This window comes from Myotis myotis, unplaced genomic scaffold, assembly GCF_014108235.1.
Source record: "Myotis myotis isolate mMyoMyo1 unplaced genomic scaffold, mMyoMyo1.p scaffold_m19_p_11, whole genome shotgun sequence".
NCBI lineage: Eukaryota > Metazoa > Chordata > Mammalia > Chiroptera > Vespertilionidae > Myotis > Myotis myotis.
In genome coordinates, this window is record NW_023416315.1 from 70,940,446 (window position 1) to 70,965,380 (window position 24,935).

The following is a 24,935-nucleotide window of genomic DNA, read 5'->3' on the forward strand; positions in this document are numbered from 1 at the left end:
TTCTCTTTGCCTAATACAGCTATATGATATCTATAAATATTTTATATGGAGAACAACATGTAGAGATTGTTTAATAAATAACCACATATAAACCTTAAGAGAGATGATCTCTGAGAACCAAGTGGGAAAAAATCATCCATCTGCTTCCCCAGAGTGCATAAGGTTGGCACAGTACTCACAAACTAGGCCCTGGCACTTCAAGTCTCCCCCAAAATGTACATTATCATACAAATTCTTTCCAAGTAATTGTGCACCCCCAGGGATAAATACCACAATATTTGAGAATCATGACAACTAACTAAAAATTGACCAACACACCTCAACCTTTCCCTCAACTTGTACTAACTTTAGACAGGCTTCTTCTTGAATTTATGTCCTGACCTCCCTTTTCTTAGAGCAAATACTTTAGACAACTTTGAATTATAAGTCCATTCTCTTCTTTGAGATGTAAAGCTTTTTTATTTTTGAAGCATTTTGTGTGTGTGTGTGTGTGTGTGTGTGTTTGTTTTTTTTTTGCTTAATACATCTAAAAATAATGCATATACAGCATATACAAAGTCATGAGAAGGCATTGGTTCAACACTAATGATCTATAAGAATTAGCAATTGAGGAAGGCGAACAAGATTACCTAAACATTTTTTAAAATTGGAAGCTGCAATCAAGATAGCTGATAGAATCCCTATTAACACTTATGAAGTCTTGGTGAGACTTTATGATTTTTTATTAAACTAGAGAGCCTCTATTGGTTGTTCTTGGGTTCCCAGGCAAAACAGAAATAAGGGGATTCCCCTGACTGGTACCCATGTTCTTAAATGTTGTTCCCATCCCAACCCCACCCCTAGCTTCTTAATGAAGGAGGTCTCCATCCTCATTACTTGAAAGAGGATGTGAATCATTCCACAGACATCTGTCTTCTAGCACCGCCCCTCATATATACCAGGTCTTCAGCTGTGTTCTAACACCTTATCATACACTACTACGCTGCACATCAATGCTAAGCGTATAAGACAATGAATGCTTGACAGGGAATAAATATTGTTTGTAATTATGTGCTCAATCCATTTGGTGCATTTCAAAAGATGGAATATTTTCCCTTAATTATCAGTGAAGTAAGTTAGGAATTAACTTTAAAAAGTCAGCAAATGGCTAACACATGTCATTGAATGTCACAGACACATATATAGAGCCCTAGGAAAGAGAAGGGGTAAGACATGTTCTACTGACTTTCATGTGTTTCATCAAATACTGGACCACTCAAGGGCAAAGAGGAAAGGCAACTCTCACAAAAGAGTATATTATTAAATGAGGTATTTACTATACTCCTTCCTAAGAGCACCAGGTTGGGAAAATGTTTTCTAACCTAGATCTAGAAAGCAGAATGTGGAATCACTCCATCCTTCTCCCCTTAAGGACAGTTCCACCGTTAATGAATTTTTAAAAATGCCTACATAAATGCTTCAACTACTCCCCCCTCAAAAAACAAAATAAAAAATAAAAACAAATAAACAAAAAACCTAGATGTCCCAGATCACTCTCCAGAGTGGAGCCCAGGAATGGCTTCAATAACCCAAATTCGTCTGTAACAGAGTCATCGCAAGCAAGCCTTACTTTTAAAAAACAAAATAATAATAATATATTTTAATTTTATTTTATTGTTTAAAGTATTACAAATAGTAGTACATAGCACATATTTTTAAAAAACAAAACAAAAACTCATAAATGTGGCATCATGAGATTTTATATTTATTCTCTTAGTCATTGCCCCTGCCTAGTTCCTTCTATTTTGAACCCAAATATGGATGGCTCCGAATTCATGAGCACCTACGGGGGGTGGGGTGGGGGGAATTGCAAATAAGATACTTCCAAAGAGTTGTTGGATAAAAAATGTATTCAAAAGCAATCAGGATTATTTTTATTAAAATAATAATGTTATATGTAAGAAAAACAAATCTAAACTTTTGTATAGAATTTGGAGATTTTCCAGGATCTTCCATTTAGTAAACATTTATTTCAGCTTCTTCTAAGTTCCAAGTACCATGTTATGCTGGAAAAATAAGGCCTGGTTTTGATTTTGGAGAGCTCATATTTTAGTCACCGTTGATTTATTTACACTCTCTAAAACAGTGACATGGATACAAATTACTATATTTTACTTTAGGATATTGCATTTTAATAGAATAATATTTTATTCTTTACTACTGTATTCAAATCTAAAATAATTATATATATACTAGCGGCCCGGTGCATGACATTCCTGCACTGGGGGATGGGGGAATCCTTCAGCCCGGCCTGTGCCCTCTCACAGTCTGGGACCCCTTGGGGATGTCTGCCTCCTGGCTTAGGCCCGCTCCCCATTGTGCTCACCAGCCATGAGCTCGCTTCTGGCTTAGTGCACTGACCACCAGAGAGCAGCTCCTGCATTGAACGTCTGCCCCCTGGTGGTCAGTGAGCATCATAGCAACCGGTTGTTCCACCATTCAGTCAATTTGCATATTAGGGTTTTATTATACTGGATGTAATTAAAACTTCAATCTTTGATAAACAAAAATCATTCTTATATTTAGACATCTTTTACTTAAGGCTTCTAGATAGTGTTAGCTCACAAATTTTGCATTATATTCCACTGAAATAAACAGAGATAAAAACATAATAAGCTTTTTAAGACTAACTGGGAGAAATGCTAGACTAAATTAGTGAAAAGTCTAAATTAGGACTCATTTTACAAAGAATGTTACAACTGTCCTTTCAGCCATGCTTAGACACTTGAACTTAGCTCTACATGAATTCTGGCTACTGCGATAAAGAAAAGAAGATGTGGTAACAGGAAATAAATAATGTGCTACCAAGCAGGGAAATGACCTACTAAACTGACTATTAGTGCTCAGCTTGACTTACCTCCTGTTTAACATATATTTAATCAGCAAGTTTATTTGGAGAAGCTCCTTGTTCTAGGTGATCTGGATAAACAGGAAAAAATAAATAAAAATAGAAACAAGCTCCTACCCTCTGGAGCTTTCTTGCAGTGGGAGGAACAGCCGATTAATTAAGACGTGAAAAGTGAACCTGTATACATGATCTGTCATTGTTAATTGCAATGGAGAAAATAAAGCATGGATGGAGATTCAGAAGGATGGCTACACATTTTAGAAACGGTGTCTGGAACAGCTTCTCTGAGGAAGTGGCATTTGATAATGAAATGAAATGGAGTGTGAAGTTCAAGCATCTGAGGAAACTCTTCTACAAAAAGGAAATAGCATTTTAAGGGAAGAAATAAGTTAGAAGGCCTTGTTGCAGCAATGACTTTAGTGATTTGAGAAATGGTAGGAAGGCCCAAGTGGCTTGAGTTCAATAACCAATGAAATGGCACCGATAGCAGGGGCATCACATGGAATGCTTTATATTTCATTGGCTTTTAGGGCACCAGGAGAATAAAAACGAGTTATGGGAGGAGGCCTCGAGATAATGGTGGCTGTTTCCAGGAGTGATAGGAGTGGGCATTGTGAGGGATGGTCAGATTGGGGATTAATTTAAAGCTACACAGGTAGCATGTGCTGCAGATTGGGTAGTGACTAATGAGAGAAAGGAGAGATAAAACATGGCATCAGGGTTTGGGACATGAGCAACTTGGTGGATGGTGATACAGTTCATGAGACAGAAGACAACTGATGTGACAGGGAGAGGAAAATAAAGACCTTGGTTTAAAACAATTTGAAATGTTCACTTGGGAGACCAGTTCTCTAACCCCTGAGGTGTGGAACCTTGAAAAGTGAACATTAGAGATCCAAGAAGGATGGGGAAAGGCAGAATGGACAGAGAGGATGCAGTGGAGTTAATGAATCAGAGAAAAGAAATGGGCTATATTTCAAAGAATGTAAATTTTCAAAATCAGTCCCTGACTCAAAAATGGGCTCCAATATAGAATTTTTAGGGCAGCAAAACTATGCTTTATTATGCTACTATGGTAGTGGATATATGTCACTATATATCTGTCAAAACTCACAAAATATATAGCATATGGAGTGAATCCTAATGTGAAGTATGGCCTTTGGATGATAACAATGAATCAACGTAAGCTAATCAATTATAACAAATGTCACCTTGGTGCCAGATGTTGGGAGGGAGGGGGGCTGCCTGTGTGTGCTGTGTTTTGTGTTTTGATGGGGAGCAGATTTACAAGGGGACTCTATACTTGCCACTGAATTTTGCTATGAACCCCAAATTGCTCTAAAAATAAAGTCTATTGTTTTTTTAAGTGTTCATTTGCAATCTAAGTGACAATGTTGAGTAAACAATTGAATATATTTACCTGTATATCAGTGGCAAGGGTGAAACTAGAGTTGTATGTGTGAGAGCCAAATTTTCTACTAAAGGGAGACTCTGAAGGCTCAAAATATTTAAGAAAGCCATATATCTACTTATAATTGATATGTTTACATACAAGTATATATCTCTACAACAACCTAAAAAGAAAATAAATAGAGAACAAGATAAAGAACTTGAGATAAGGCAATTATGACTGGAGAAAAGCTTTTTCTAAATCTCCTCTAAATACAACAACCAGGACATAATAAAGCAGTTATGAAACTATTATAAAACATGTTTATGTTAGAAGCTGTATGGCCCAGAGAAGAATTCAAAATTATTGTGAATTAGCTGAGAAGTGTAGATTTTAAAATATTTCAATTAAAAAAAAATCTCAAATTTTAATACTGAATTTCAGTTATTTTACTTAAAAAGAAGAAATATTTAAAAGTCAGCTATACACAAATATTGATATTTTAAAGCTCATCATGAACACAAGCAAATGCAATATTCTTTCAGGCAAATAACAGGAATACTTGAGAATGCACTCTCAAAAGGGTGTAGTTAAACATGCAGTGATGTCCACTGACAGAAAGCAATGAGACAAAAATGTAAGATTGGCAAATATTATAAAAACTTTAGCTGAAATTTGTTCAAGTAATCCTTGTTAAGTGAACAAGCATTAGTGTTTGGAAAGGATCTAGCATATTTCAAAACAAATAAGGGTAATCCCATAAATATTTAAAGCTATGTTAATTTAAGTAATAGAAATTTCAGAATTCTTCTGGCAATAATTTTCAAAGTTTACTTTTTCACACAGACATGCTTAACCTAGACTTCCAGTGTCGAAGTGATGGATTGAATATTGCAGATGAAATAAATTATTTCCCTAGTTTTTTAAAAGCCTTTTTGATTTTAAAAAGTCGCTAGAATATATTATAGTTTAGTAACTAAAATATATTAATATATTTTAAATATAACTAATTCAATTTGCCAACTCAGGGTCAAAAACTAGGGGGGGTGAGGGCAAGAGTGTGTGTGTGGGGGGGGTAAAAACCTAGGGGGGGTGAGGGCAGGAGTGGGGGGTGAGGAATGGGGGGGGATAAGGACACATATGTAATACCTTAATCAATAAAGAAAAAATAAACAAAAAATAATAATCCTGCTTAAAACAGCTAAAGTAAAAATGAAAGATTTGGGTTTAACAAGGAAAACAAACTTCAAGTGATAATTTTGAAAAGTTGAATAAATAATCAATATATGTATTCAGATGTCTGAGTTTTTTTGTTTTTCCTTTTTATTTACTAGTATTTTTTAAAGTTATAATCTAAAATTCACTTTTTGTTGTAGGTATATGACTTTTAAAACATAAAGATTCCCATAACTATCAGTACAATCAGGAACAGTTTCATAATTTCTCCCCCAGATAAAAAAACTCCGTCTTTCTGCCATTTTAACTTTTTCCTCCCCTATCTCCAGCTTTAGCAACAACTGGTCAGTTCTCAGTCACTATAATTTTAGATGTTAGTTGTTTCTCCCCCTTATTATATGCTTATTTAAGACTGCCACATTTTCTCAAATTCACAATGAAAAATGTGTTGACAATTTTCATCAATTCCAAGGAGGCATTTTCCTAAAGTGTCACCTACAATCTTTTCCTTTTTCTCATTTCTGTTATATATATTATTTCTGTTATATATTATTTCATAATATGCTAATTAGACTGGGCAGCCGAACGACCTTCCGGATGACCTTCCGGATGAAGCCAGGGCTGCGAGGGCTGAGGCAAGCCACTGTGGCTGCAAGGGCTGAGCCCCTTGCACAAATTTCTTGCATCAGGCCTCTTATACACACACACACACACACACACACACACACACACACACATATATATATAATATTCTTTTTTATCACTTATTTAAAAATGTTTTTAACTTGAGACAATTATCTTAAAGGTGTTCTGATGGGGAAGCTACAAGAGTAGGTTCCAGGTTTATGAGTATTTTATTTTTATTTTATTTCGTATTTCCTTTGCCTTAGTAAAGAAAGGTACACAAACATGAGTTTTTCTGTTAGAAAGTATTTTCTTCTCCCCATCCTCCATGGAAATGGAGGATTACATGCGAATACGGTTTATCTGTGTCGTCCATGTTTGTATCCACCTGCCCTATCCTTCAAAGCCACATACAGCCTGGGAGGACCCTGACAGCAACCCCGCACACCACCTCTGCCTTTGCAAACATGAGATTTCGGTTTCCCACCTGAGGTTGTGCCAGTCCCTCCCCTTCGTGAAAGGTACTCCTACGTCTCCATCAAAGTCCACTGTGGCGTCTTCTCTCTGTTCCATATATTGCTGAACGCCTGGCGCTCTCCCAGCTCTTAGCAGTCCTGCTTATCAGATGTCAGCTTAGGCAATCTGTGATCTCCTGGCTTCCCTAGAAATAGTCTGAGTTGCTTCTTGTTTTCCTTTCGTACTGAAGGCAATTTTCCAAAAAGAGAATGGAAGATAGGTTAACTGTATACTCCAATCTTCAAACTGAAAACGCCAGATGCGGCATTTCTCCAAATAGCTTCTCTCTCTGCTTTTAATGTTGTTTTTTACAAGGGACCCGGAACTGATGTCACTACCATCTATTTGGTGTAGTCTGGCTAGATCTGGGAACTCCGTTCTTGATTACAACACAGTCCATTCATGCTTGGGTTCATGTTGCTTTTCAGGAAAATCATGTGTAACATATGTACTTCCATTTAATGAAAATTTTCAAATACCAGGCTTTCATGTGCTGTTTTCTTTTTAATCAAATCTACAACTAGAGAAAAGAGTGTGTGAGAAGTTATCTCCTCCTCTCACTAATCTGGGAAGTAGAGAGCCAACCTAATTTTCCAGAAATGTTGTTCAAAAGCATGTAGATAGAGACCTAGTGGAAAACGGACCCTCTAAAGCCCAACCCAAAGCATTTTGTCATAATTAGCACTCCTGTTAACTCGCACTATGCAGATAAATGCCAGAATAGTCGGAGCAGAGCTCTTTAATTAAAAAGTGACTGTAAGTGATATATAATAACCAAGCAGTTAACACACAATAATTGCATTATTATCACTGGTTCTCCAAAGAATTTTAAAATAAATGCTGAAATGTCCCAAGAAATCTATGTGTAACAATATGTACAATAAGAACTAACTCAAATTAATAGAGATCACCACAGCAATTGCTTCCCTTTCAGGATAATTATGCAGTCTTTTAGTTAATGTGTGAAGAAATCCATAATAATACTAAATTGTCTCCCTGTGCAACTCAATAATGATTTAAAATAATCATACATTAGAAGATTTGAGTAAAGATGTTCTAGAAGTTTGAAATAATTTTCATAATTGTAAAGTTCAATGATTTCTATAAGAAGTGGCCTCAAATGTCCCTCTATGAAAATTCTGAAAAGAAACTCCTGTACCTGCTCCCTCCAACACACACACACACACACACACACACACACACACACACACACACACAAACACACAAACATACACATGCATATAAATATATGCACACAAGCATGCACACATTACATTATACATACATATATACATGGGCATGTGTGTGTTAGAACTCTCTGATGTAAGCACGCTATGTAACTAAATGGTATTTCATTTCCTAATTGCAACACAATCTTCCATCACACAAAATGCTAAGCTTTGACAAATGTGATTATTTCTGTTTAGTTGCCTTAAAGATACATGTTTTGATATCTAGTGATTAGTGCACTCTGGCATCTCCTGAGATGGATTTTTTAAGTTGCAATCTTTTATTCATATTACATTTTTTAGGGTTTACCATCCTCACCTCCAACCCTGGATTAAATTCTTGTCAAATGTTACTTTAATCTGGTCAGTTCATGTTTTACATACTTGCTCCCTCCATGCCATGTGTCATAGCAGCAAATTCAACCAGAAAACTGTTTCCTCTTATCTTGCAACCTTTTGCCTCATTTCATCCTCTACATATTTCACGTCTAAACTCAACTCTGCCTATCTCTTGAGAGATATAAATTTGCTTTGAACACTCTTACATTTCTTCATCTTTACTGTATCCTCACAATCGTTCCTTTCTTCTCTGACTGTAGCTAACCACTAAGTAATAGCTCATGTCCTAACTCATTTCTAAAACTTTTCTCTGACCTTCCAACCTCCAGTGTGTTCTCTCTCTTGAATTTCTCTAATACTTTCATATTTATACTCAAGGATATATTTCATATATTTTTGTCTCGTTAATTTTTCATATATATTTTTTGTCTCCCAATTACATTATGATTGTAGTAGAATGCGGAGATAGACTTGCTTATCTTTTTGTCACAAAATGTTCAGTGCATTTGTTCTGTTAAATGCATTTTACTGATTCATTGAGAGCCTATGTCCTTTGCAAATTGCTTAACTGATGATAATGAGCCTTTAATGGCGGCAGTTAGGTTAAAACTCTGGGTAACATATTTGGTCAGGAATCATTTCCTTTGATCCTCATATATGATGACATATCTACGCATGGCATTAATCCTAAACACAATTTAAAACTTCCATAATAATAATATATTATTCCTGAAATGTGTTGATGTTGAGAGATGTTTTCTATTGTCATTACTTTTAGTCTAAACATTTAAAAATTTCAAATATATTCTTAACATTTTAAGAGTGCTTACGCTTACAATGTTGACATTGGCTAAAAGCAAAGGATTAGAGTCAAAGAGCTATAGATCCCTTACTCATTTGTTGTCTGACCATGATGATTCACTCAATTTCTCTATAGCATATTGTCTTAGTCAGCTCAGGTTGCTATAACAAAATTCCATAGGATGGATGGTGTAAGACATTTATCACTGTTCTTTAGGCTAGCAAAGCCAAGATCAAAGTTCCAGCAGATTTGGTTCCCAATGAGATCCCTCCTCAGGGCTTACAAGCAATGCCTTCTCTGTGTGTCCTCCACCTGGCTGAGAAAGAAAGCTCTGTCATCTCTGCCTCTTCATAAGGACACTCATCCTATGACAGGGCCTCACTCTCACCACTTCATCTAAACTTAATTTCCTTCCAAAGGCTCCATCTTCAAACGCCATCATATTAGCCATTAAAGATTCAACCTATGAGTTTGTGGGGGAACCCAAGCATTCAGTCCATAACAATACTCATCTGTTAAATGAAAACATGTTATAGCAATATTCAAGAAAATTCTTCAGTTCAGCTTGAGATTCCATGCTATAAACCCTACCCAGGCCTCTGTTCTACACCCTCCCACTCTTCCGCCTTTGATCACTCTGCTCTAACTACACTGGTCTCCTTTCAATTCCCTTAGAATTGTTGGCTCTTGCAGGTCTTCCCCAGGTCTTTACACTGCTGGTTCCTTAAGACCTCTCAGGTCACGTTCACATTCCACCTTCTCAGGGAGACATTCTCTTACGAACCTTGCCAAAATGTTCTCCAGATGCTCCTCGTTTGTTGTCTTCATATCACTAACCATGTTCATAAAAGTTAAGCTCCATAAGAGCAGAGATGTTGTCCGTCTGGTCTGTTGTTGAATCCCCGATATCTACATTGTGTCTGGCACAGAATGAGCACATAGTAAATACTGATAGAAAAATTAATTAATAACTTAAGAATTAAAGTTTAGTACCCTACACAGAAGCATTCAATAAATGGTCTCCATGTTAACTGTTACTGTGCACAAATAGTCATTTCAACTTGAACAAAATAATCAAAATAGTTGTGTTTTATACCAAAGTTCAAAGGTTATAAACATTTTGAAATAGGAAAGATATTTTCATATGATTTGATGTGGTCCTTTGTATATTTTTCACAGAATTCACCTTCCTATGTTGATTACATCTATTCAATGTTAAAGTAGATTCATCTAGTTATTAATACACAGATGGGGGTTTTCACTTAAATGGTTAAAAAATGGTTAATGCAGAATTAAATTTTCTCATGAAATAAAACAGCCTCATATTTTTTAAGGGAAGACTTCCATAAACCCAACATTGGAGGAAGAATAGGAGGTTTAAACAGAATGCCAGCATCATATAGTTTGATGACAGGGGAATAAAACACCATTGTGCCTCATTGAGGTGTTCTGTCATCTTCACTCTTCTTTTATTCCTTTGGGTTTTCACCATCAATTTCTCTCCCGTTATTTAGCCCGATCATGCTCCCATGTACTTATCTTGTCATTTTTTCTCTCTCTAAATCTCTACACATAATCCATCATTATCCCATCTTCTCATCCATTTTCATTATTTTTTTAATTTTATTTTTCCTTAAATAACAGGCAAATACAGATGTTATTGTGAGGGAAGTAATAACTGACAAAAGATAAGCAATGGGAAAAGGATCCCAGCAACCAGTTAGTCGTAGTGTCATCTTCCCTCACACCCAGTCCCTCCCCTAAATAGACAATGGCTGAAAGAAAAAAAACATAGGAAATTAGAAATGAATAAAAACAAAAACACAACTAAAACTTACAGAATACAACACAAGCAGTGTTCACAGGGAAATGTATACTAGTAGTTGTAAACCATTACTATTTCTTTTAGTAAAGAAGCCTTTGGTGGGTACTTCAAAGGGGCATGGTCACTTTTGGCATATGGTAAACAAGTGCCCACAGATACCTATATAACAGGAAAGATGGACACAAATTATTTTACTCTCTTCCTATTGAGAAATGAGATCTAGCTCTAGCCTTGAACCTGTGAAGACACTGTAACGAGCTAACCAATAGAAAGTAGGCATGACACACACTTTAGGCACCATACCCAAAGGCAGGCCACTTCCACTTCCTGTTTCATGATACAATCCTTTTGGGAACCCTGAGACTCCAACAGTATCTGGCTATGCTAAGATAGCCATGTATGTGAGGCTATCACATCTAGGCATTCTGTTTAACAATCCAGGTGTGTCCAACCTCTCAGCCTTTCCCACACAAGGAGTCAGATACATGCATGAAATCATCTTGAACACCAGATCATCCCATCACTGGCCGAATCTTACCAAGTGTCTTCAGTCTGCATCATGTAGAGGAAAAGCACCATCTAGCTGAGCCAGGCCCCAAATTCCTGACCCACAAAGCTATAAGGTATGAAAACATATTAGCTGTTTTAAGCCCTAAGGTTTATTTTTTTATGGAATTTATTGACATGACATTTCTTAATAAAATTATATAGGTTTCAGGTATATAATTTTACAATACGTTATCCGTATGTTGTGTTGTGTTTTTACCACCCCAATTCAAGTCTCCTTCCATCAGCTTTTCTCCACCCTTTACTCTCTTCTACCTCTCCTCACCCTCCTTTCCCTTTTAAGCCCTAAGTTTTAGAAAACGTTTATACAAAGCAGTAGACAGAGCACATAAGCATCCTCATGTGAAGACAGGCTACATCCTTCTGACATGCTGACATTTCACCAGGTGTCAGCACCTTTAAGAATGAAGCCCTGTAGCCCTAGCTGGTTTGGCTCAGCGGATAGAGTGTCAGCCTATGGACTGAAGTATTCTGGGTTCAATTCCTCAAGGACACATGCCCGGGTTGAGGGCTCGATTCCTAGTAGAGGGTGTCCAGGGGGGCAGCCAATCAATGATTCTCTCATCATTGATGTTTCTATCTCTCTCTCCTTCTCCCTTCCTCTCTGAAACCAATAATATATATATATATATATATATATATATATATATATATATATAATTTTTTTTAAAGAATGAACCCCTGTAGGGGCTCTGGGAATGGTGCAAGGAAGCCCAGAACATGAGTGAGGTCCTGGCCTCCTTGTCATTTTCTGTATCTTGTGACAAGGCAAGATCCTACCAATAGCTCTCATGATGGAGTATAGGAATGGCTTTAGTAATTAATGATGATAATTTTGTTTAATGATAATTTGTCTATTTAAAGGAAGTGAGGGAGTGTAATGGAAAAAGTTCAGATAACCACGGTGCCTTGTTTTTTGTTTGTTTTCTTTGGTTATTTGTTTGTTTTTGCTTTTTTCTTTATTTCCAAAGAAGAAGCAGAGAAATTAGTTTAGGTGGTCAGCCCAAGATGTAGTTAGTGTTAATATTTGAGCTCAGTACTTAACTTTGTTCAGCATATTTACCCATGTGAAGGTAAACAAAATCTTAAATTGTACTAAACTGTTACCCATTTTTACCTCAAAGCCAATCATTAGCCATCCTATTCCTGTTTGCTTTCATATGAAACCTACGTAAATTCTCCATGGGAAAGATGCCAGGCCTCTATATACAGATAGGAGAAAAAGAATGACTTCTAATACCTAAACTCAGCCGTAGGCTCTATTAAGCAGGAGATATTTCTGAACCAGCTACTGAATTCAGTAATGATGTAGAGAGAGGAGGACTAACTACTATGGACGGTCGTTTGTTTCTTATAAACAAATGCCATTGGAGAGATCAGCTTAGAAACTTAACCTTTAAACATAAAGTTATCTTTTTCCAGGTGTGATGGTCGCTATGCTTAGCTTCTTCTGTAAGGCATCCACAAATACTGTGTTCTACAGAGACAGACCGGTTAAAGGCCTTCAGTTAACCAAAACTCCCTTATTCTTCTGCACTAAGAATCTCAACCCTTTGTTGATATCACAGCTCTCAGAGTGGACTCAAGCTGCATTATTTAAAAGCAGGCACTTCGCAACATACCAACTGTCAGCACTGAGCATCAGCCTGGCGGGTCTGCATGGCACAGTGACAATGGCAGCCAGCTGCCGGGAGAACACACACATCCTCAGTACCTACTTAATTCTTTGATGATATTTTTCATTGTGTATAACCAATTATTTATAGGGCAATAGGTCATCTAAACCAGTGGTTCTCAACCTGTGGGTCGCGACCCCTTTAGGGGTCAAACAACCCTTTCACAGGGGTCGCCTAAGACCATAGGAAAACACATATATAATTACATATTGTTTTGTGATTAATCATTATGCTTTAATTATGTTCAATTCGTAACAATGAAAATACATACTGCATATCAGATATTTACATTACAATTCATATCAGTAGCAAAATTACAGTTATGAAGTAGCAATGAAAATAATTTTATGGTTGGGGGTCACCACAACATGAGGAATTGTATTAAAGGGTCGTGGCATTAGGAAGGTTGAGAATCACTGATCTAAACTAAGATGAATAGATATTAAGTGCATTCTCTTCATGGTCCTAACACTGCTCACTCCAAAAACCTAACCAGATATTGTAAAACATGTACCTCAAATAGTTTAAATATTTATGTAAAATTCACATGCCTTGTTCTAGAATCTTGAGAGGAACACACAACAAATAAATCCTGATTAGCAATTATAGCAAAGCTGTACATACTAGCTTAAAACCCGTGTGGCTTTTCAAGGAACCAAGGGTATAATTTGAAACATCGACTTCCAAATTGAGACATTACATACCCTCAGTCACAATAAGTTAGATTTCTCCTGTTTTATATTTGTGTCAATGGTCTAAAAATGTTCTCTGATGGATATAGTCAATGTCTGCCCTGAGAGTCAGATATGGATTGTTTCTGTTTAACAACTAGAAGTAGCAGAGCTAACCGCCCTAATTTACTTTCAAATTCTAGTGCCACCATATACCTCTTAGGCATGACAAAATTGGGCTCTTGATCCTTTAATACACTGATAGACTCCGGTATAAAATTCAGAGACTTTGTTTACTGTTTTGCCATTTACCTTCTTCTGTCATGATCTGATGATCTGTCATGACTCTCATCATTCTGACATTTGGTTCTCCTTCAATACACCATAGTCTCATTTTCATATGTACAACTTCTTAAGCCCTCTCTTAAGTTAGCTCTTTTCCTGAAATCCAACACAACTCTAACACCAGACTGCAAATGTGGCATTGTAAGAGGTAAGAGTAAGAATGATCAAATAGAGAGACAGAGCTATGTACCAATTATTACTCTAGCTGCTTTATATTTGTCATCTCATTAATTCTCATGGGGAAATTTCAGTGTATCACGGTTCACATATTTTACACATGAGGAAAGTAAGTCTCTCCATAATTAAATATTATAAAAAGACAGAGTATACATATACTTCTTTCATTGAAAGAGAAACAAACTGCACTTCCTTGGTGATCAAATTCTGGGAACTTTGAACAATGTATGAAGGTTGGATATAGAAAAATAACTGAAAAATAGTATTTGCTTACTAAAAGCTGGCATGTAAATCAATGTAATTTAATAAACCAGACATTTTAATAACCACAGAATGATACTTGCAATCTTGTTCCAAATCATACCTGAAACCCCATATTTATGGAGCTAATATGTGAAATTACTCTAGGGAGTTATTAAGTGTAATCATTGAATACTAGGAACATAACATTTCAAGAGGGAGTATAGAAAATCATTCCACTTTGCTCATGTACTAGTAGATGAAATACAAAATCTTATACATCTTGCCTGTGTATTGGATTAATAAATTAGTTTTTGACTAGTATTAAATAACTTTCAATGTGGAAAAAATATTAGTTATTAAAATAGTCCAGATTTTATTATGAGTATGATATTCAATTGCAGTAGTTATAGAATTTTCATAAACATTAATAATTCTAATATATACAAACATATATATGTATATATATATGTATATATATATATATACACATGGTTATGTGTGTGTGAGAGCCAGTGCATACTGACACCTGAGAGCCAATTTTTAATCTTTAGAAATTTTGAATTTTTCTTATTAAACACAACTATTATTAAAAAATAAATTATATAAACTTATACTTAAATAAAATTTAGTAAATATGAAGGTGATCCATATTAAATATAAATAATTCCCTGATTATTTTTAGCATGTGTTATTATTACATAAGTTCTTGAGGTTATTTTCATGTCTTGAATCTGTATGGCGGCAATACTACACAATGGTATGCTACTGTACCCGTCCCTCCAGCTTCGTTCAGTGATGTCACATACATAGCTTGAAATTGGCCATGAGAGGACTATTTCAAGTACCAAAATAAGCAGGCACTAAGAATAAGTTATTTTTCCTGCAGAATCAGTTGTTGGACATATAGCAGTATACTGCTGTGTATAGTTATATGATTATTTTCATTAATTCTCAGTGACAACTATGTCAATAACAACAACACAGCTGATATATGAGTCAGGCAGATGGAGATAAAAATATGAACTTTAGTAATGATGAAGCTGGATTCAGAAGCTTCTTTTAGTTCTGCAGCCAAATGGCTTTTCTAGTTCTATGATGCATAATTAGAGTCATTCCTGGTCCCAAACCAGCTGACATCTGCAAACTATCCTTGAGCAATCAGTCCCCAGTACAGCGGCAGACAAATCTACAGATGCAGGACAGAGAAAGGAAATTCTGAGCCAAGCATGCTATGCAATTTCTCCTGAAGTCATATAATCTTGTCACAGAAAAATACAAAATAATGGTGGTCAAATGAGACAGAGTCTTACATCGTAGCAGCTTGGAGGTAAGTATTCCATGAGTGCTGTAGCTCTGTTTAACTTGCTTTTTTGCCATCTGAATAAGCCATGAGCACCCTAAATATGATTCACAGCAGAACCACTGCACTCAATCAGCAGCAGCAATAATAATAATAATAATAACGATTATTATTATTACAATAATGAAAGAACAAAAAAAAGAAAGGGAAACAGCTCACCCTCCCTTATAAGGAGGCTTCCTAAAACACCACCCAACTTCATGTCTTATTTCATCAGTGAAAACTTAGTCACCTGGCCACAACTACTGTAATGAAAACTGATATATTTAGTCTTTTAGTTAAAACACATTGATGCATGAGATAAATTTTTTGTTCTGTTCCTAAAACTCAGAGAGAGAATATATGGATAATCTTAACCATATTCACCAATTACATAATGAACTGAATGGGAAGAGAGGCCAGAAATGTCAGTGTAATTAATTGAATGCTACTCTAGAAACATAAAGCATGGTAGACCTTCGTATACCATCATCTCTGCTTTCTCACTCCTTGAGTCCATTATGATGAAGACAGTAGAAATCTCAGTCATAGACTTACATATAATAAGAATACTAAGCAATTTCCAGGGATGCCACACAAAAATAAAAATACTTTAAAAAAATTAATTCTAATAATGTTGCATGTGATTAGTCATTGGGTTTAGAAATAGGGGGAGTTAGTAATTATTTATTTCTACAAATTATTCCATATTTAACATAAAATTAATTAAGTGAAACTTCAGTTATTGTGACCAACTTGGAAGAAAAATCTACATTGTAGGAAAGGTAAAATATAGTATATTCTAAATAAAAAAATGTATCTTGATTACACTAAATTACCCATTGTGTCCAAAATTGATGTGTAAATGTATGATCTTCATAAGTCTTTAAGTCTTCTGTAATAAATAGATAAAAAATAATCATTTCATCTACATATTATTTATTTTTTTTTATCCTCACCCAAGAATATGTTTATTGATGTGAGAGAAAAGATGAAGATGAAGAAGAAGAGAGAGAGAGAAACATCGATATGAGAGGGAACCAGTTGCCTCCCAAGTGGGGAATCAAACCTGCAACCTAGGTGTGTGCCCTGACTGGGAATCCAACCCACAGCCTTTTTGGTGTCTCTGGGATGATGACCCAAACAATTGAGCACCAGGCTAGCGCTACATATTATTTTAAATAAATCTGGTTTTCTGAATAAATTGATAGTGTTTTCTTAAGTAGATTAATCATTATTACAACATTCACTAGCAAACATTTTATAATAGTATGAGTTTAAGCATCATTCTAATGCTTGTCTAAATTTCTGAAAATTCTGAAACAGTGATGTCTGAATTAATATGATCTTAAATTCAAATTTTTGCAAAGACGCAGGAAGTTTCATAATCAGCGATATTTCAATCCTCATGAAATGCCTGAGAAAAGTGCTATCATTATAAAGTGATTCCAGCTAAAGAAGAATATTGGATGTGCCCTAATATCTCTTCCTAGAGTGACTTTGCAAGTACTTTTGTAAGCACCGATGCAGAGACAGTTAACATTGTGTGATTAAGTTAGTATGTTTTAAACATTTTTTTGAACTAGCAATAAATCAAGATGTTTTTAGATGCTGCTGAGGAAGCATAGTCTCCATCCACAAAACAGAGGCTTTAACACTTCCCTAATATTTCACCCAGGCTATAAGATTTCCTTTCCATTCAACTTCAACGTAAGATTCATTTTTTTAATCAGAGAAAGAAAAAGCATGATAATCAAATGCAAAACAGTGTAACTCATAGTGAATGCTTGTCCTAATGAGAACTAACTTCTGCTTATGTCAGATAATTTAAACTTCAAAGACATAACTGTCGATTAAGCCAAGGAAAAGTCTAAGCAAATCTATAATGAATTCCTCCAGGAAGGAAGCTAGAAAAAAATCCCCCTCTAACATTTATACATTTTCTCATTGTTAAAGATGTAATAGTTTCTCTGGAGCCACAAGCACACCCACATCACATGCCTCATCAATTCTGAGTCTGTGTACAGTCCTTCAATTAATATCTGGGATGATAGAAACGCTAACAAAAATTCTACCTGATCCAGCTAGGCTCATTTGTTGAGCCTTCAAAGATAAACTAGTCTAATTAAAGATGGTGGTGAATTTTAAATAACTTTTGCATCCATTCTTCTATCCTCCAGACATTGTTCAAAAGACCTGAATGTTAACACTATCTTTAGGCTCAATTTTAATTACATAACCTTACATAGACTGAGACAGCTTATGCAAAAAACAGAACTAAGCAAACTCCTAGTGTCATGATTAATGATCAACTTGTTGCCTGGCAGGTATGGCTCGGTGGTTGAGCATCGAATTATGAACCAGGAGGTCATGGTTCAATTTCAGGTTAGGGCACATACCTGGGTTGCTGGCTCAATCCCCAGTGGGGGGCGTGCAGGAGGCAGCCGATCAACGGTTTTCTCTCATCATTGATGTTTCTCTCTCTCTCTCTCTCTCTCTCTCTCTCTCTCTCTCTCTCTCTCTCTCTCTCTCTCTCCCTCTCCCTTCCTCTACGAAATCAATAAAATATATTTTTGAAAAATGATCAACTTGTTTTCTTAAGCAAGAAAACAGACAAGTATTTGGTTGTCCTAATCCATTGAAGGGGTCTCTGGGATGGTTTTGCCCTTAAATGATTTTCAGAAGCAAGAATCCAATAATTCAATTTAAATGTGCTTAAATATATATAGACTAAAGATGGGTTTTTAAATATTGTGAAATGTCTATCACCTGATCTTTATAGATTTAGATTGCAATAACGGAACAATCAAAATGAGATACTAAAAAAAATGAATCTGACATGAAGTTGAGAATCTGTTTTGAATCCTAAGGAAATTAAAATTTTCAGATGATTTTCTTTCCTGTCATTTGGATTAAGTGGGATCCTCATGTTGCCGGAGGTGATAATAGGCCAGATTTCCCAGACTTGAGTGAGAATGAAGTTCTTATGATATCTTCAGAAAGTGAATTTTCTAAGATTCCCATTGGAGGATGGGATGTGGTAGAATGCCAGTGGGTGTTTCTCGGCATCTGGAAGGGTTCAGGAATCTGGAGAAGTGGCTGCGGCATAAATTAATAAAGAAACTAGAAATATAATATAAATTTGTAATCCATGGGGAGCCAGAGGAGTTTAGCTGTAGGAACCAAGTTCTGCTTGTCTCAGGACCCCTCTCTCTTTATTAACACAAATTGTCCTAAAGCAAAGTAGATATACATATCAAAGGCTAAAGTTTAATATACAGAGGCATTGTTTTGGGGGGAACTGCCTACTCTGTTCAGGTGTTTGGCCAGCAGGAGGCAATAACATGTAGATTAAAATGCCCTCAGCTGTCTGGCAGCAAGCAATCATTTATGCATCCTTTTCAGGTTTGGGGAAATGCCTTTGGCCATTCCAGTGGGTAATAACATATGATTCAGTCCTGCTAAATAAGCCCCAAGGTTCCATCAACCTTTTGATGAAGCTTCTTACATTTATGACCTGTTGGAATTAGCTTCCGGCAGTAGAAGATTTTATTGGCAGAGAGTTGCACTTCTTGGATTCCAAAGTCCTTTGGCCCTTAATCCAGTCCTGGAAAAGGTGCAATTGGGGTCCCGCAGAGTCAGAAGTAAGGCCAGGGTCCAGAGCTTCCATTCCATGTTGCAGCCAGGCGTGATTCAGCATCCAAGCTAATTAAAGTCCATCAGTCCATGTGTGGAGTCCAACATGGCTTTGTGCAATGCGGACACAGGGGAGCGCATCCCCCAGCCACAGGAGAGCCAGGAGCCCAGCATGCCAGAGAGAGAGGAGCGGCAGAGAACTGCCTTTGTTTGTAAGTTTTAAGTATTCAGGTTTCACGTGCTTACAGTGGCCAGGCCTTCTGGCCTCTGACTCACTCTCGGGTGTGATAGGCACCTTCCCATGTCACTCAGACCTTTACTGGGCATGTGTCCAAACTGCCTTTGCCTAGTCCCTTCCCCCAGTGATCAGCTAGGAAAAGACTTGGACAATGCCAAATGCAGCTTTTTGGCAAAGCTGTCTAAATGGCATGCCTCTATCTACTCTTCCCTTTCCTTCTTTCCTGTTAAATCGTAACCAGGTTAATACAATGACATCACCACACTCTAAATTTAGAATGGAGCCCTGAGTGTTTGATGTAGACACAGTGGTGATACAGACACAGGGTTGCAATGGACTTTGAAAGACAGAGACAAAATAATAACAAAAGCTAGGCACAAACGTCTGGCTTCCACTTAAAATAAAGAGTGTAGGAAATATCAGTGTAACAAGAAAAATCTGGATAATGTATAAAATCGTAACAGTTCTTGAAAATGTCTGAGAGCTGAGATGGAGATCAACCACTTTGCTTAAAATTTAAGGAAACACAAACACCCCCAAGAGAAGACGGCACATGGACAGAGACTCATATTGCACAAGGCATGGGCGGAAGACCAGGCCATCATGCCAGGAGTTAACAATTCAGCTTTACTATATGTTGTTGCTAAATGGTTAAAAGTTGAGCATGGATTGAGGGGGACAGTATACAAACCCTTGGACTTGTACACAAATAGGGTAACTTTTAACTCAATTGCAGGCTCTTCTCCACAGAACATTTTGAATGTTCAGGAGAAAGAATGTAGGTGAGGTGGCTACTGAGTAAAGTCTCTATCAGCGGTGCCAGGTTGGGTGGGTGGGGAAATGGTCACTACTTCAGGAAATGTGTAAAGTCCTACAAAAAGCCTGCCTGGATTATTACTCTTACGGGATAAAAGCTTTTAGCTGCCATGGAAAGGGAAACCAATGTCTTGTACCCTGAGATGAATGTCAAGATCCCCTGCAACTAGGAGAAGGAGGAGTAACATATCCTCCACCAATGAGAAAAGGAGGTGAAACTAATCCTTCTTCAGACCACAAAATAACTCGTACCAGGAAGGAAAACTGAAAAATATCAATTACAGAGATATAGGGACTCAGGGGCTGCCTGCACTGCGAATCCAGATCCTACCAGCTAGGGAGCTCAAAATAATTATAATTAACCTAAAGACCCTGTAGAAAAGATGTACAATTTGTATGAACAGATGGGAAGCACAAACGGAAATTAAAATTAGAAGAATGCAAGTAAAATTCTAGACAAAAAATATAAATTAAATATAAAAACAATAGAAAACATACACACACTAAATCAGAATCTGGATTTTTTTAACAAGCATTCCAGTGGATTCTTATTCCCATTAAAGTTTGAAACATTTCTATCTAGTCTATATCTGAAGTAACACTGTCAGCAATATCTCCAAAGGAAAGGGTGAAAAATAAAAAGGATGATAAAAATTATTCACCATAAATCTTAATGTATAAAATTAGTATAAAAGGCCAGTATCTAAACATTTATTTTTAACTCCCACAGAGATATAACTATACTATATTGTACACATTATAAAATATATAAAATAGAAATTTAACGTGTAGTAGTAAAATGTTTTAAAATTTTTCATTTCCTGTTTTTAATGGTATAGAATTTTCCTCACTACATGTCTTAGTAAAAATGTCATTAATAGCATTATAACTATTTGCAATATTGATATTTCTTTCATAAGGAAGATACTGTTCAGTTTTTTTGAAAACTTGGGCTTTACATTATTGAAAAGAAATTTGAATATAAGGGTATAAATTCAGTTTACATCTATGCTTAATTTTTGTAGAAATAATAGCTATCACATTGAGAAATTTACATGCATTGTAATATGTTGTAACAACTTGACATGTTACAACAAGCACACCTAGTGCCCAGATCTTCCTGGTTTCCAAAACTATTCTCCAATAAAGGGAACCAGGGAATCTTCGGATAAATGGCAGATTCCAGGATGAGGGGAAGAAATACAAAAACTAAGGCTGGTGCTTCTGGAGTGTCTTATAAGGCCAGAAAGTAATGAAGTTCTAAACACAAAACAAAATAAACAAACACAATGGTGGGACTATATCTAAGGACCCAGCGGTGGTGTCCTTTTGGCAATGGCCAATACTGACACAATTTGAGCAACAAAATAAATAAAGCAGTATTGGATTATAGCTGAAATTTTGTGATAAATATTTGTGAGTTCACGCTGACAAAAATAAGTGACTGAACTTATTTGTTTATTTATTTATACTAGTAAATGGGGGATAAAGTATTCTAGTGCAGAATCCTTCCAAATGATTTATTTAATTACTCTGACCTAAAAAATATGAGGCACATAAGACCTTGAACAGCCAAAATAATCTTGAAAATGAACAAAGTAAAGACATCACACTTCCTGATTTCAAAATATGTTACAAAGTTACAGTGATTCAAAAGTAGGGTACTGGGATAAAGACAGACAAATATACCAATGGTACAGCATATAGATCCCTAAAGTAAAGCCATACATATATAGTCAACTAACTTTAACAAGGCTCCGAGCATACACGATGGGGAGGGGATAGTCACTTCAACAAACGGTGCTGAGAAAATGAGATGTTCACAGGCAAAATAATGAAATTAGAACTTTATCTCTCTTACACCATACAGAAAAATCAACTCAGAGTGAATTAAAACTTACACATTTAAGACCTGAAACTGTAAAAATCCTGGAGGAAAACACAGGGTAAAAGATTCTTGACATTGGCCTTGAAATGATTTCTTAAACATGATACTGAAAGCACAGACAACAAAAGCTGAAGTGGGACTTGATCGGGCAGGTAACCAATAATTCATTCACACAATCAGACTATAATTTTATTTTTGTTTGTGATGATTAGCAAGCAAGGTTCCGGGCCAGCCCAAACTGATGGGATCTCTATGTACACATGTGCTGAAGCCATATTACCACCACTGTCTTTTTCCATGGCAGCCATGGACCCAGTTAGGAAGAAAAGGTAAACACAGCAGAAATAAAATAGTCAAGCCAGTCAGTATACAATAACACTTTCAAGTTATTGAACATCTATGTGTGCCAAGGAGAGTTTTATCTGCTTTTCATACCTAATCAGATGGTAACAACTCAATAAATTGGAAATTATTACTTTTTCAAATCTATACCTGGGACCCACACAGATTAAGCAATATGCTTAAGGTATGTCCTCACAGGCACTAAGTAGCAAACATAATATATAAATCTAAGAAGCATTTGGGACCTTGTTCCTAACCACTAGGATACACTGATTTCTGATACAATATTAACCACCAAATGAGGGACACGGAAAACATGTGTTTTGAGAATCATGATATGCTAGTGATTTTTTTTTTCTTATATAGAGAAATGTAAGCTTTCTCTGTTTAGCAAGGAGAAAAAAAAATTATCTGATTTAGGTCCAAAGTCTACTCAAATATCTACTTTGACTTTGCTATGAAAGAGGCATGCAGATGAAATCTTAAACAGCCAGAAGCTAAGGGTCAACTTTGAGTTTACTATAAACCCCTGCATTCAAGGACTCTACCTTCTTTTATTTCCCAATGTGATCAAAAATAAAGTTAGCCCAGCCAGTGTAGTTCAGTGGTTGAATGTTGGCCCATAAACCAGGAGATCATGGTTCAATTTCCTGGCAGGGCACATGCCTAGGTTCCAGGGTCAATCCCCAGTAGGGGGCGTGCAGGAGGCAGCTGATCAAGGATTCTCTCTCATCACTGATGTTTCCAGGCTCTCTCCCTCTCCTTTCCTCTCTGAAATAAATAAAAAATATATATTAAGCCTTTCGGGCGGGAACCTCCATCTTTCAGTAATTTACCAAAATGATTAACACAAAGGGAAAGCGGAGAGGCACCGCTATATGTTCTCTGGGCCTTTTAGAAAACGTGGAGTTGTTCCTTTGACCACACACATGCAAATCTACAAGAAAGGAGATATTGTGGACATCAAGGGAATGGGCGCTGTTCAAAAAGGAACGCCCCACAAATGTTACCATGGCAACACTGAAAGAGTCTACAAGGTCACTCAGCATGCCGGGGGCATTATTGTGAACAAGCAAGGGCAAGATTCTTGCCAGGAGAACTAATGTACATATTGAGCATACTAAGCACTCTAAGAGCCGAGATAGCTTCCTGAAATGTGTGAAGGAAAATAATCAGAAAAAGGAGGAAGCCGAAGAGATAGGTACCTGGGTTCAACTGAAGTATCAGCCGCTCCACCCAGAGAAGCACACTTTGTGAGAATCAGTGGAAAGGAGCCTGAGCTGCTGGAACCCATTCCCTATGGATTCATGGCATGAAAAATGGAAAAAAAAATAAAAAAGACTTCTGCGCTGATTATATATATATATATATATATATATATATATATATATATATATATATATATATATGCTGGGGTTCTTGTCCCAGCATCAAGAAGTGTAGAAGTGTTCAGGAATCTTGTAAAGGGGCTGTGCATAGATGAGATAGGGATCCAGAAACTAATAAAGAATCCGGAGACAAGATATAATTTTGAAAGGCATTGGGAGTCAGATGACCTTCAGCTAAAGGAACTGAAGACTCCCTCCTTGTCTAGGACCCTTGCTTTTATTAACACAATTTGTCCTAAGGCAAGGTGGAGGTAATACACTTCAAAGGGTAAGGTCTCAAAGGGTACAGAGGCATTGTCAGTTTGGGGGAATTAGCCTATGGCTGTTCAGGTGTTTGGCCAGTAGGAGGCAATAACATGTAGATTAAGATGCCCTTTAACTGTCTGGCAGCCACAATCAGTTTACTATTCAGGTTTGGGGAAATGCCTTTAGCCATTCCCAACAGGTGACTACATTGCATGTGTGACTCAACCCTGTTGAGTCCCCAAGTTTCATCAACCTTTTGATGAAACTCTTAAAATTATGACATGCTGGAATTGATCTACGGCATATATGTGTGTGTTTTTTTAAGAATAAAGTTAAATGACCTGTCACTAATGCTGGTATAAATTCCCAGTAACTAACTCAGCTATTTGGAAGTTACTTATTACTAGAGCATGGGTTTTCTCATCCCCCTTCCCTCTCTTTTCTTAACTACCTACTATTTCTTTAAGTCTTTATGTTTCACCATAAGAAAAATACAGCAAACTGAAACAAATTCATAGAGTTCTCTTCTGCTCGCCAGATGGTTGATATGTACCAGGTGAAAGATGCAGTAAAAT

At 36.5% G+C, this 24,935-nt stretch overlaps 1 pseudogene; it reads left to right on the forward strand.

Moving 5' to 3' along the window:
- The first annotated feature begins 23,566 nt into the window (after positions 1 to 23,566).
- LOC118665757 lies at positions 23,567 to 24,042 on the forward strand (annotated as a pseudogene).
- The last annotated feature ends 893 nt before the right edge of the window (positions 24,043 to 24,935 follow it).